This window comes from Hylaeus volcanicus, chromosome 2, assembly GCF_026283585.1.
Source record: "Hylaeus volcanicus isolate JK05 chromosome 2, UHH_iyHylVolc1.0_haploid, whole genome shotgun sequence".
In the NCBI taxonomy this organism is placed as follows: Eukaryota; Metazoa; Arthropoda; class Insecta; order Hymenoptera; family Colletidae; genus Hylaeus; species Hylaeus volcanicus.
Window position 1 is genome coordinate 19,205,132 of NC_071977.1, and position 15,792 is coordinate 19,220,923.

Below are 15,792 nucleotides of genomic sequence, written 5' to 3' on the forward strand. Positions count from 1 at the left end.
AGAGTCTAATAAACAAAGGTTGCTGCGACGTTAAATATATAGGGAAAAAAATACTCATTAAAAAAAAAGCAGGATTAAAAGTTACAGCCCAAAATTTCACGTTCCAGTTGCTAAAAGTTGGTAACTGAATTTTTCAACTCCGTACACCGACGTCATATTTGAAACATTTTTATCGACTTAACACAATGAGCCTGGAAATGGCGTTAAGATATCAAGCTTCATAATAATTTTTGTTAACTAAAAGTGTTAGTAAAATTAATTCTGTGCCTTTACATTTACACATTTATAAATCTGGTTTAAGTGAAAATATTCACTTGCCATTTTCTTACGTTTTTTGAAGCCCTTCACGACGAGCAATTTAATTCGCAATTTAATTCGCAATTTTCATCACAAACTGGTTTCTTGAGGAAAATGTGGGCAGCAGATTTTGTAACTGTGTGACGTGCAAGAATAAATCTGAGATTGCCTTCGTAGTCTTCTTGGTTTATTTAATTTACCCAGAGCTAGTACACAAAGAGTTCCCTTTTCCCTTGAAAATGGAATCTCAATGCGGGAAACGCTTACTCGAGACTTAGAAGGCCGCCATTTTCCCCTCTTCTTGTTCGTGTCCTACCTACTTCCGCAACCTTCTTTGACGCTACTCCGAGCGTACGCTCCTGGAACGTGCGAAACGAGGACGCTTTGAGGTAAGACGTACCGATAAAATTCAAAGGGGAACGTCGAAGCGTCGAGATACAAATGATACGTGACTGAGAAATGATACAGCCAGGCATAAGGATGATTTCTGGTGAATCTACTATGAAGCTGACATAACGATTCGTGGTGGGTCTCAAGACTGAAACGAGTAGCTTCGAGTTTGTGAGGTCAGATGAGAACATTAAACAGTATTCTTGATCAATATTGGGAGACGTGACTAATTTTGAATCTCTTGATTAACACATTGAGGACCGCTCACGAGTTTTCTCGTATTTTCTACACGCAATCTCTATTTGTGCGGTCCTTAATGTGTTAATACTAAAGGCCTTGATTAATTAAAAAAATGTTGATTTGTTATGGATCGGGGTAGGTATATGACGTTTTCTATGAATGAGCATTACTCCTTCTTTATGTAGTATAATTATTATTATAATGTATTATAAAGATATAAGGTTAAGAATACATATCACACATTCAACTGCGTTCTAAGTACTGCGTTCTATTGTTTTTTCGCATATCGCGCCACACGTGTAGTATCATTTCTATCGGTAATATAAAGTCCTACATGATTAATAATGAAATCCTGATTAATAATAAAAATTTTAAATTGATCAAGACTTTCAAAAACAAACAAAACTTGCAAGATATTTTAGCATCGAATTGAAAGTCATCCAAACTTATTCACGCCATAGATTCGCATATTCGTTCGCCAACTATGATTGAACAAATTCAACATACTTTCTAATCATAAACTGTGGAATTTGTTTTTGTAATATTGTAAACTTCAAAAAAGTAAAAAAATTACGTCAAGTACATGAAAAAGTGGAGGACTCAAGGAGTTACTATTAAAAAATAGAAGATCCCCCTAAAAAACTACAAGAAAACAGAAGAAGATGTGAAATCGAAATAAGCTGCCAGATGATTTGCCTAGATTTCTGCGGCCTGGAAGTCAAATGCTTGGCATGGCCAGGCAAGATCAAGCTGTCGATGAATAAGAATTATTTTAAAACGCTAAATAATGAAAGTGTACTCATAATATTGTCAGAGTTTTAAATTGACAAATTATCTGAAAGTCTGTGAGAGAGAAAGTATGGGTATTGATAATCTAAGAATGCCTTGCCTAACCACGCCAAGCATTTGACTTCCAGGCCGCGGAAATCTAGGCAAATCATCTGGCAGCTTATTTCGATTTCACATCTTTTTCTATTTTCTTGTAGTTTTTTATGGGGATCTTCTATTTTTCAATGATAACTCCTTGAGTCCTCCACTATTTCATGTACTTGGCGTAATTTTTTTACTTTTCTGAAGTTTTTTATCGGATCTCACTTCTTTTTACAAATAATTTATTATATAGAATCTATTTTAAATTTATAAAAATAAAATTGATATTTCTGTAAACTCTACATAAGAAGTCTAAATTATTATTTGTTTCTTCAATTGAATAGAGTAAAATAAAGGGAGAAGGGATAACAAAAGCGAATATATATATTTCATATAATTTATTAATTATAAACACTTATTCGTTCGATTTATAAATAATTATATATACCTGCAATTTTTTTTCTTGCTGCAAAAAATTTGAATGTTAATGATGAAATGAGAAAATTACTCCAGTTCTATAAGCTCTACATAAAAAGTCTAAATTCAAAACACTTTGGTGGTATGGATCTATATTAAAAACAGTTTTCTGTATGAATAAAGGTATCTGGCAATTCAGATGTTGAAAACTTACCTTGTAATCAAAATTGATCTACATTTTACAACACTGTCTGCAATTTGTTATTAAACCCTACATAAAAAGTCTAAATTGAAAACATTTTGCTGATATCAATATAATTAATAATGCAATAGTGTAAAAACTTTTGACACTTGGCAGGTGATGAATGATGACGCTCGACGCTCGATGGCCGACGAGCCATGCCGAACCGAATGATTCCGAGAGTCGACGAACGATATTCGGCTTTTGCTTAGCTCCTATTGGCTAAGGGTTGACGACGGGAAAATCATGCGAAAAATACCGTTTCTGACAGATTCATGACATGATATTACGATATCTCAGTTGTACGTGGACCGATTTCATTGATTTTGGTTTTGTTCGAAAGCTTATATGCGGTTTACATAAGAAAAATGCCTTTAAATTTAGAAAATATTGCAGGCGTGTTGAGATATTCGTGAAAGAAATATCAGGTGAGGTTGGAATGGACCATTTCTCCTGTAAAAGATACGTGGTAGCTCCAACGCCATATATACGCGGTGACGGATAATTTTTCATGTATTTGGCGCTGAGACGCTACCGCGTCTCTAGATCTACCTCAATTTCGTTCACGTCGAAGAGTGACTCGCCTTGGGTTTATCAAGTTTGCTGAAAATTCTCACCGTTTCAACTAGTTTGAAAACTCCTTCCGCTATGAGTTACGTACTTCGTGTTTTGTGTCGTTTTAATTTTGTTCGCGCCGAAACGGGATCCGTTTCATAAAACTTTCAGGTAGTTGAGTTTCAAGAACACCTTCGTGTTGTAAGTGAATTCCTCTGAACGCTCTCCAAATGCACTCGATTTCTCTAAACCAATGGTTTTTAAACTTTTACAGATACGATCCTAAAAATTAAGTGAATTTCAACTACTTCGTATACATAAATAGTTATTTAAAGATAGCTTCTGAGCAAATCTCTGTCGTACGTTGGCATTCAGAAATAAATTATATTTACCACGTAAATAATGTGAAACAAAGCAGAATACTATAAGAAACGATGTTTGTAGATTTTTTTATGGACAATATCTTATAGACCTGATATTTTTTTAATACAGAAGTGCTACGTCGGAGGCACTTAAAATTTGGGGGTAATATATTCTTGCAATTAGTGACGCCACGAGGAGGGTTAAGATTAAAGCGTAGAATTCGTGAGCGTGGCCACCCTGTTGCTTCCACGCCCCGACTGCTCACGATATTACGCTTCATCCCTCGTGGCGCACGAGTAAACGCGAGGGGTAATGGGCCGTAAGGCAAGCCGATGAAATGCAGCACTCCGGAGTCCTTCTGTTAACCAATTACTGGTCCGTGGAAATTGAATGATCCCCGTGTAAATTGGACACCGTTTACTAGCCCCTCTCTCGAGTTCACTCGAATTTCCGAGCTTTTCTCTATCCCCCGTTTCGATTCACTGCCGTCTAACAAACGCTACTGCAATATCATGAGCAGGCTAACATTTAGATGACAAACTTAAAGGTAAATTACTGCGTTTACTCGATAGAAACTATATACAGGTTGGTTCGAGTAAGTGTGATAAGTCATAGCTCCGTTGTCAGTGCATTTAGAGAGTCCTTTTCATTACAGACAATTGTTTAAAATATTTCATGAACTAATGAGTTTTTTACCACTTTAGCTTAATAATTTTTTTACGTAGAATAACTAAAGGATCAAATCTATGGACAAGAAATATGCTTTCCAATTGGAAAAAGAATACAACTATCGAAAGCACATGCACCACTGAACTTATACAAAAGATATGGTTCCGTAAATATCGTGCTCTTTAAACTATACATCTTTTCCCTTTAACTTATTTCTCTAAATGCACCAATAACGGAGTTACGACCTGTCACACTTACATGGCCCACCCTATATACTACAATTGTCAATTAGTGTCTGATGATATTGTACAATTCGATCATTTATGCTTATGATTTTCTTGAATGTTTAAAAATTGCACGGTATAACATGATAAAGTAGTTGCATGATGTAAGGAAAGTTTTAATAATCTAAATAAAGTTCACGATTGGAATTGTGTAATTAGTTTAACCACGTCACGTATTTGATTAAAAGCGAATAAGCTTACCGAAAAATTGACACATTTATTTGTTTATTAAACTTTCCAGCAAGTAACTCACGCTGGTTGTATACCTACACTTAGATACCTTTCCTATAACTATGCCAAGTCCACGAATTTTAATCTAAAACTTTGTAAGCATGTTTTTAAGACCCGAAACTTTAAGACAGCATAACAAACATCGATTCTTTTGAAGTTTCAAAGAAGAATACCCGTTCAATCTTGTCTGTGTTATCGAGTTCACTGTACCGCCATGTTCACCTTTGTGGGGGTCGAAATTGAAGAGAACACTATTTTTCTTCGTCGTTCCACAAATACTATGGACCGTGTAATTTATCAAGTGAACAAAGGTGGACCTTGGTAAGGGAGCAACTTCCAGGAATGTGTCAAATTAACCGCACAGAACGGTATGCTTTCATTAGCCGTGAGAGTATTCGTAATGGAAGCTAATTGGCATTCTATTCGTTATAATTTGCTTATTGAACTACGTGGATTCATAGACGCACTGTTGCGTCCTAAGTCGTGTGCTTAGACGATACATATTTCCTATATATGTTTGTTTCATTTGGTTTGTACAAATAAATACAATAATAAATTAATTATAAGCGTGAAATAAAATTTTCCCACACTAAGCATTACTAAATCACACTAAGACTTACTAAAATTCGGGGATCCCTGAAATATATTTTCTTCAACATCGAAGCTTCGAAGAAAAAGTCATGTTTTTGAATTGTTTTTGAATTATTTTTGTAGATTTGAAATATTAATTTTTAAATTTGTCTGTTCAATATGTCATATTATAGCAAATGTTACTCGAGGTTGATGTAAGTTCAATACAAATTACAGAACAGTTTTATTATTTTCTGTACGTTCTCTGTAGCGTTAGTTTATTAAAATGAGCGATTAATTTTATTATTGAGGCACTCGTCAGGTATAAATTTTCTATTCGGTTAATAAATTTAGAATATTGTAGATTATTGTGAAAAATATGAGACCTGTGTTGAAGATTAATTTCACTTGTCCATATGAATCAAAGTTCTTTTCTATATCGAAATCTGAGCCTTCTTAAATCTTCTTAAGTTTAAAAATGTTGTATTATTTGTTTGCTCTTAATTACTTAAATGCAAATCCCTTAATTATCTTAGTACAGTTTTATTTATCTGTATGTTCCTTGTTTCATGCAATATATCAGAAACAAAAAAAATGGTTGGAGCTACTCCCTTTCCTTTTTCCTCTTTCGAATAAATTTGTAACATATAATTCTTTATTTCCCCAAAGAGGATAACCCTTTGATAACGTTCCAACCGACACGTCACTATTTTTTCGCAACATCCGAAAGAAACATTCAACCACGGTTAATTAACAGGCAGAAAAAGCTGCATCGAACGTAGAGTCGACGGAACAATCTCTCTTGATTGTTTTATTAAAGCCGATTGGAAATACCGTCAGTTCGTGCGTGGCTGTGCTCGAAGAGATCGGGAGTTCGGAACGATAAAGAATAACAGAGGGAAACGATAATAACGATGTCCTGCTTTTTCCGCCCCTCTGCGTCACTGATCGAATTTCAATGGGCACCGTGGCTATAACGTGAAATCGACATATTGGGAAGCGAATTCGTTATTCAGTGATCGGCAAGCATGAATCCAGCGGTTGATCGGTTATTTTCCGATGAACTGACGGCATTAATATTATCGAGGACGAGGAGTGGGGTGAAAAAGCAGATCGCACGGAAAAAGTGAAAGGTTTGGGTGCGATTCATCATCGGTGATCCTTCGAAGAAGTTTCAAAGTGTCGTTGATAAACGTTATCGCTACACTGCGGATGTTTATGAAAATTCGTATCCTTACAAACGAGGATATAGGATTCTTACATGAATAAAAGTATGTTGTACTTTATACTGTTATACTTGTTGTACGTTATGAACAATTTTTTAACGTGATCATAAAATTATTGGAATTTTTGTTCATTTAACTATGTTACGTGCCGACATTGTCTTGATTTCGTTGGCAGGAATGTGTTCGAGAATGTTTACCATCCCGAATTCGTTCTAATCGAACACAATCCTAGCCTTTGACGGTAGCTTATTAAATTCATTTTTGAACAAAGATACACATTCCCTCCTTGAAATCAACGTCGTCACGCCACTCTCACCCTGCTGGCAGCGCCGCACCGCGAATAAATGTATAAATATGTAAATATGTAAATATGTAAATATGTAAATATGTAAATATGTAAATATAATAGTATGTACGCGTTGTGTCTCGCAAATGTTATGCGTTAATTATTATATCTATACGCGTCGTGGAAAAGGAAAAGCACACAAAGTATTATCGCCACATTCAAATATCTGTTAACCATTTAATACGACGCCGACGGTTACAGATATTGCTTAAAGGAGAAACATGTAAATAACACGACATCGAGTTAAGCATTTCTTTTGCCGTTTCTTCATGTCGAACGTTCTGGAAGCTAAACTATACATTCGAAGACGCTGCGAAATGTTGTCGCTTGAACGAGTTGAACAGCTTGTGGGCGCGAGACGCGAGACGTAGTATGACCCATAAACACCGAATTTGCGCGCGTACCGAGTCAAGGAAGATCGAGAACTTTTTCTAAAAACGTTCCTTCGATCACGTGTTTCTAGATCCTTTGTCTTGAAACCTTCTAGAACGTTCGACAGAGGTTTCGTGGTTAAGCAAGACACAAGCCCAACTCACTTCTCATCGTACAGTCGCACGAAGCGCGAGATTAGTCCGAGCGAGCTAAAATTCGAGCATAGTTGTATACCGAGTACTTAGTAGTATTATACAAAGTGAGTGGTAGGCGAAGACTCTAGTTCCTCGTAAAACAACTCGTTTTATTCGATTTCTTTTATTAATTTAATTTATTTAAATACTTTAATATTAAATCTTTCTTTTTTTTGTAAATATAATTTAGCGTTAATTATAACCGTAAAACGTGTGTGTGTGCTTTCCTTCAACCACAGGGCGATTCGAACAACGCACATAATCGAGAGCAGCGTATTTCTCGATTCATTTGTAAGAGATTCTAAGTGGTGAGTTGTCTTCCTTTAACGCAATATTTATAAATGTATTTTGTTGTGACCACTCAGAATATCAATAAATGATTTTTCATTTCCGGGGAATCCCTAATTGATGTTCTCGGGTGGTATTTCCATTGATCTTTTACATAATATTATTCCGACAATTTTTATTGTATTTCTTTATCATATGAAATGACTGTTGTTCATAACTGGGATATCAATAAATGATATAATTCATTTCCGGGGTAACCCTAGTTGATATCTTAGAAACGAATATACATATATATATTTTCACTATTTTCTTTTATGCAATTTATGTTCATTTTTGTATGAATCAATTGGAGGAATGAAAGAGTGTGATCTATTATAAATATGTAAATTTCAAGGTCTAAACATTGATTATTAAAATACACATCAGACAATGATATTTCAATAGTAAAATAGCTTTCAATATTTAATTTAAATTCACCGTTGAATCCGCTCGCATCCTAACCATCCATCCTTATATCACGAAAGAGAAATTCATTAATTCACACATGAGTCAGAGCCCGTACGGGACTGAAGCGACAAAGACCTGACTTTGTCGATAGGCAAGTAAAATCTATATAAAATTAATTATTTAAGCTGTGACACAGGAATCTCGTCCCACGTCACAACTAGAATAATGTAAATATCATACAAAATAAATTGGACTCGGAAAATAACTTAGTGATTGTTAATATTCATATCGAACATTTATGAACTTCTGTGTAATCACTACATGAAAACCTATAACTATCAGTTTAACTGTCGCCATTGTTAAATATTATTGTATCACGAAGTAAATTTACTGGTAAACGAAGTAAGTTCAAATTTTATTATACAAATTTAAAACTACAATGTTTAACATTAACCCTCAGAGCACGTCTATAAACTACAGTACTCCAAAATGCAATTACATTATTCCAGTCCATCGAGGTGTATTATGGTTACTTGATGTAAAAGTCCCCCTGAAATTCCAACAAATTCGATTCCAAGTTTCTTTTTGGAGCTCTGAACGAAATCTTGAAAAGATTGAAGTTTCCTCAACGGTGCCCGAAAATCATGTCGAATTTACGAAGCAAATATTTTGTTATAATAAATAAAGTATAAAGTTTCAAAAAGAAATGTTCCAACAAAACTATATAAAATATTTATATATTGTTCTAGTGTATCTTATTATTATACCTAACATTCAGTCTTCACGTTTTTAATGCAATAACATTTCTTGAATGTAATTCTTGTATTTTCTTAGCCTTTAATCTTTAAACTCGAGAAAGTTTAATTAATTGACCAGAGGTGATACTTGTAATATAATTTTTCTTTACTTTTGCCTGCTACAAGTAAGTTTCTTGTTAACGAAGTCATAAACAAATGAAAATTACATCGAAGCATAATTAAGTATATTAAAAATGAGCTCTATCAGATTGTTATTGTTATTAATTATTCTGTGCTATCTATATATATATTAGGTTGTTTGATTTTTCTTATCTCACATAGAACGTTATTTTACTAAATCAAATTATTTCTTTTCATAATTAAAAAACTTCTATTCACTAGGTTGCTTCCACTTTTTACTATTTCTAAATCATACACAGATATTTCAGTATAATAGAAGAATAAAATTATAATACTTACATTATTTTATGTAGGACTTTCCATTACCGATGGAAATAATACCACACGTGTGGCGCGATGTGCGAATAAACAATAGACAGGCGAATACGTGGCGTCCGAGAGAACGAGGAGATGTAATAGAACGCAGTTGAATAATGTTTTGTGATATATATTCTTAACCTTATAATATATTCTAATAATACTTATAATACATAAACAAGGAGTAATGCTCATTCATTGAACAACATCATATACCTATCCCGATCTACAACATTTTATATACATAAATAATGCATTACTTTTCTCAACGATTAATTACATTCGATTTCAGAATACTAATGAATCGAGTACTTGAATTTGAACCAGCTTTTGGAACATTTACTGTACTGTGATACGCAGTGAACCACCCTTCCGTATTTACTCTCGTCTCGATTCGATCATTCGACGTACGCGAGAGAACTAATCGAAAATCTACCCCCGAAGTGCAACGAACAGAACTTTTCTCTTTCTTTGCTGATGGAGGTTCGACGCGTCCAATGACCCGACACCCGACAGAACAAGCTCAACGATGGCGCTAGGAACACAATAGAGTTTCTTGGCCGAGTATGCACAGCTTGATCGATGTTCGCCACTTGCCAGGGAGTGGAAACAAGACTGTGGTCGATTTAATGGAGGTAATGGAGCAAGGGTAAGGGCCTTGGCAGAAGTATAGTTCTTCGCCCACGTCGACATGAAAGCGTATATACGAGAAAGGATCGTCCTGATAAACATTACTCCCCTTCTCAATTCAACGTAGAAATTACTCAATTATGGAGAATAATAATTATAAAATAAAATTGACTTATATTAATAAGAAATAGAAATAACAAACATGCTTTAAGAATTATTGAATAAAATTAAACATTTAAAAAACGAGAAAGTGGTAGGAGCCATATTTTATCAATTTATCGCACTATTATTAATTTTTATAGCGAAATAAATTGTTTGGCTGTGACTATCGTTTCTAAATTATTGAATAACTTATTTATGTTCATTTTATAAGTTACACTAGAGACAATAACACATTTTGCATATACATGCATAATTACATATAACTGCATTTTCTATTAAATTTCCATTTTTATGTACTACAAATAGTTTTCTGTTGTTCCTTGATGTCATGTAAACATCACACATTGCTCTACTACATAAACTTGTTAAAATTGAACTCATTTAATTGATTAAATAACTTTTTATATTGTATGTCCTTAACCCTTTGCAATCCGAATTATATTTCAATTTCGTTACCAGCAGCTCCCAACGCTTTTAAGTGTTTTATTTGAAATTTACTTTAACGATAACGTTTGCGCGACATCTATTGACTTGGACATGATAGAATGTCGACAAAGGAGCTCCTGAGATAAAGACTGATGTCGAGTGACACGCGACATAGGAGTGCAAAGGGTTAAATTCATTATTCTATCTACACAAATGTTCTATATCCATGTTAAAGAACATAATATTCCAACAGAAGACTCCTTAACATACAATTGTAGCATTGCATACATACGGTAATGAATAATGCCTAAATTACTTATTTAATTTTGAAGTACCATTAAACCTTTAAACCCTTTTCCCCCAAAGACACAAAATGGGCAATTGCACATAGAATACGTGCGCTGTAAGTCGTCGTCTACTTGTCCAAGCTTTTCATTACTGGTGGTCGTCTAAATCGAGGTAATGGAGGAAGGATAAGGGCCCTAAGCGAAGTATGGTATTTCCTTCACGCGAGAAAGGGCCACCCTCGTGCGACCGCGACATTCCAACCCTTCGATCCGCGCAGATTCTCTCTCCATTTTTTGAAATAGGCCGTTATGCTAACCCCTCGACTGCGTGGGAAAACATTTGACGGTCGTTAGAGCACGCTTTAGGCTTTAGGGCAATGTAAAATCGTTCCGTGTATTAGGTCCGGGTGTTATTTATGTACTTTTCGATTGCACTCGTGTCCAAGGGGAAATTTCGATGGATGTACGTACGTAGGAACCCTCGAGAATAAAAACGATGTAAGTCAATAACGTACGAGGGAAGCATGACGAAGTTATCCCCAGAAGAATCACGAATGAGAGAAGAGTTATACTTGAGGTTAGAAATTTTATTTCTCAAGGAAAGTATCGAGTCAAGGCATCATTAGAATAATCATAAACACAACAATTTTACACTGAAGTATTCAGTGCTATAAAAATATTTCAAAACAGCTCTGGTACACGAGATGAATTGACCGTGCTTTCCAGGTGTCTCTTTTAATTTTCGCAAGACTGTGAAGGATAATGCTTTACTCGCCTGTCTCGTGAATTTAATTATTGTTGATGTACCTTGCACATAATTTTCTTTTAAAAGCGTTGAAGTTTTTACCTTCCTCGACTTAATTCACGTGGAGTCACGAGTGAATATATTTTACCTTTGCCATTAACAGAAAGAGGATTCGTCCTTCTTTAAAGGGTAGACTAACTTATCCTTTGGAGTACTATGTTGCTTCGCGAAGTTCTTTACAGTTTCAGAAACCTAGGATTGCCTTTAACACGTAGTTTCTTGTGAAAATACTTTAAAGACCTCGAACAACAAGAATATTAACAAACAAAATACTCAATACCTTAATACCTTATTAATTCCTTGTAGAAATATTTTAAGTACCTCAAGCTTCAAGAATATTAACAAAAAAAATACCTAATACCTCAGTACCTCATTAATTCCTTGTAGAAATATTTTAAAGACCTCGAGGAATAAGGATATCGACAAAAAAAACCCTATATTTCGACCCGAAATGAAGAAGTACCCGTTTAAGTGGCACAATAGGTGTACACGAAGTTGTTTTTTAATTAAAAACACGACTGTAGCATCGAACTGAACGGGACTTGCAAAATGCGGCTTTTAACCAGTGCAATTTAATTACGAGAAGGTAAAACGAAACCCTTGAGTTGTGCGAGCGTTCCGTTACCGAGAACGACGACTGTTTCAAAGAGAAGGAAGCGTAAAGGGAATAGGACTGTTCCGTCGTCAAGGGAACGTCAAGGAAATCTGTTCGATATTAAGGAGACTAGAATTAATTGGAAACCTACTTAGTCGCGTTGCTAGCAGACTTCCTGCGAGTTTTTGTTACCGTGGAACACCGAACTGCCGCTGAGGATCTCGTCGTTTCAAATTCGTTTCTGTACTTTTGGTTGCCCAATTATTTGTGTACTTGTATATTTGAGCACTAAATATTTTGGTAGGCATAGTTAAAATATTTTTGTATTTGAGTTTCTATAGTTGATTAGCATTACTTACATTGTAACTTCATTTAAATTATTATTTAGTCTTCATTTCACTATTATTTATCTTCTCATTAAGCTTTCTATATTTTCTATTCGTTTTTATTGCTTTTCTTTTATTCTGTATTCTCCTGCTTATTTCGTTTATGTATTTCTGTTTCTTTGTAATAATTATGTTATAGTTTTTTTTTTAACCATCGTAGAAATCCTGACGAAGGGACCTAAAATACCTAATTAACACATATTATCAAATAAAAATTCAGCACACACTGCTACAAATCTACAAATATTAGTTCAAATATAACAATTTATCTAATACTGATGTACATAGTTTCAGTAATACAGAAAAGTTATTCTGTTTCATTACTGCATTAATAATAATATTAACGATTGTATGTAAAGTGTATATTATCCAGAACAACGGAAACGTGGACGTAAAAAAGACGTGATTTTACGTTTTCCATCTGCGACGTGTTAATTAGTGCTTCCTCGAACAGGTAACGCTTCGTAATGGCTGGTGGTGGTTTGAAGAGCACTTGAGGTTCGTGGATGGTCACCAGCTTGACTGTGCACGTGGTTCTCCACGCTAATCACCGGCGATGATGTCGACAAGTGTACGAAGAGCTTTTCAACAGCGACCTTCGACCTCTCCAACGCCTCGAGATCGTGAAAACACTTTCAAGTTGAAGGAGTCGTCGATGAGGGACGAGACACGTTCGCCAGGATTTCAATTTCTACGCGCAGTGGGTCGCGAAAGTATTCGTACTCTCTCAGTTACTGTCTGCAGAGTGATATCCTCCAAATAAGTTCAATGTTATCAGGCTCATATTCATAAAATATATTTGGTAATAACAAAACTTTAGATTGAATAGCTGTCAAAATTCGGTGAAAATCGGGTGTCTTATGTATCTGTGCTTAATTATGAAGAATTTTCCATTAAACCATTTGATATTTAATTTAATATTTCGAATAATCATAATATTGTGTCATTATATACGAATAAAATTTGTCACTTGACTGGAGTTACAAGTAATTTTCACATAAACTATTTAATCTATAATTTATTATTTCTGAGAATATTTTGAAATTATTTAAAAAGTAAGAATGCCACTTCAGTGTTTTTACGAGCGATCATCACATAGTTACAACAGAGAATAGACAACTAAACTAAGAAAATAACACATCTTTCCCATGAACACACTGTCCCTGAAAAAATATTTCACAGTCAATTTGAAGTATTGTCATTTATGCAAGGAGCTTAAATTGATTTACCAACGAAATGAAGAGTTCTCCGAAAGAAGCTTTAGAGTTTTATTTTTTGACATCAAAATAAGCCTACCAAGTTCACTTTTATCTAAAAGAAAAAAAAATCCACACAATTTCAGTTTGATTAAAAACCAAAATCCTAAAACCCCTATTGGAAAAGCCATTTCTTTCGTCAACCGTTTCTAAACGAAGCAGAATGTTTATTTCAACGAATGAAACTCACTTACTCGCTCGTTACATTTCTTTTATCTCTTGTTGCTTTAACCTTTCCTTCGGTAATTCTCGTTTAATATTTTTATGCACGAGGCTCCAGGGAACTTCCACGTTCCTCACGATAATCTCTGATTCTACGTGGAACTTTGAAATTCTATGGAATCTCTTTTTCGGCGTGGTTGTATACTGCCTGTCACGGAATTAATTCAGGCATTGGACGTCCAGAAAAAATTTAATTTCGGATTATCGACTGCAACGTTTCCCCATATATCGAATTGCATGACGAATTTCTTCGATAAAGTGGACGATTTCAATAAATACGCATCACGTAAGAAATGTGATATATGTTCGAAAGAAGAGATTACCAACAGAAAAGTGAAATTAGCATACATTTTTGTTACAGTTTAATTGTCTTTACAAAGAACAAGGGATTCTTGAAATTACTTTTTCCAGTTTTTATTATTTTGGATACTATTTTTGGGCTTCATATATTAAAATTTTTGAGAATAAGAAATGCATTGTTCCTTAATGTTATGAAGACTTCTGTGGTCTTAATTGACCTCATTCATTATTATAATAATGTGCAATAATTCGTAGTAAAGAGAGACACTATTTAAATTATACAGTGTTAACCTGCAGAACAAAAAAAAAAATACATGTCGAATTGAGTAACTTCCTCCTTTTCGAAGTCGGTTAAAATATCAATTTAAATGAGTTGAAATATAAAGACAACACTTAATTTATATATCATTACTTTGCATTTCAAATTACCTAAAAAAACGTTACCTCTTTCAGTAGTGTCCCTCTATATAATTTATATAATTTTATTTATTTATTGATGTTTTGTAAAACACATTCTGCTTGAAAATGAACACAAACAGTTGATCAGAAACATTACTCAGGAATAATAAACAGACCCTTCAACGCTAATAGAAAATATGCAAAAGTTAGTAAAATTATAATCCACATAAAAATGTCCAAAAAAAGATAAGAAATAAATAGCTTCTTATTTATTACGTGTTCGATCTGTTATTCGAATAGAATTTTGCCCACCTTTGGAACGTGCCACGTATTGTAGGAACCATACGAAGCGCGTTTCACTGAAAACAATTTGCGCCTGTAATTCAATTTCGAAGGATTTGTTCCTCCAAACATTATTTTACCGCCGGCAGAAATTTAGCGGTGGAGATTTCGCGCGACGCAATCAGAATGCAAACGCTCTCGTAAAATAAAGCATGAGGAACCGTGGCTCCTAGCGACCACGTTCGACTAACGTTCGTCTTCATTTTCTCTGCTTTGCGCCAATTTACGGTTAGCTCGTGTAATTGCTGCATGGTATTTTCTGCTATCGGAAAGCAGCATCGATGAGGTAATCTCATGTTCGCTCATGAATTTTTATTAACAGTCGAGTTCGACTTCTCGCCTAGGGAATATGAAACTTCGCCTAAAAAGCTGTTTCGAGAGCTTCAACGATGATAAAGTCATTTCAAACGCGACGAAAGCGTCAAACGAAGTGCATCTTTGCTTAATATAATTCAATCTTGTGTTTGATGTTATCTTGAAATTATATCAAAATTTAATTAATTGGCGAGGCCATTTTATATGTAAAAGATTTATGAAAGAAACTGCAAGATTTTGTGTTTTTATTATGTAATAATTATATTTGAATAATATTTTGTAATTATATGATTGTTTTTTTTTTAAATTAATTTTTATCTGATACTATTATTTTTAATGAATACGTATATTATTATTAAAAACAAAATCTCGTAGTCCCTTTAAGAAAACCCTTTATTTTCCTGATGAACTAATTTAAATTTCTTTCATAAA

At 34.3% G+C, this 15,792-nt stretch overlaps 1 protein-coding gene and 1 long non-coding RNA gene across 5 annotated transcripts in view; one reads left to right on the top strand and one right to left on the bottom strand.

Annotated features, from left to right (window-relative positions):
• Window positions 1-15,792, bottom strand: part of LOC128884694 (BAI1-associated protein 3) — a 188,311-nt gene that overhangs the window by 53,699 nt on the left and 118,820 nt on the right. The gene's annotated exons all lie outside the window — the stretch shown is intronic.
• On the top strand, window positions 7,249-14,246 carry LOC128884696 (uncharacterized). Its single transcript, XR_008459440.1, has 3 exons — window positions 7,249-7,330; window positions 7,505-7,573; window positions 12,981-14,246. It is a non-coding gene; the product is annotated as an uncharacterized LOC128884696 (long non-coding RNA).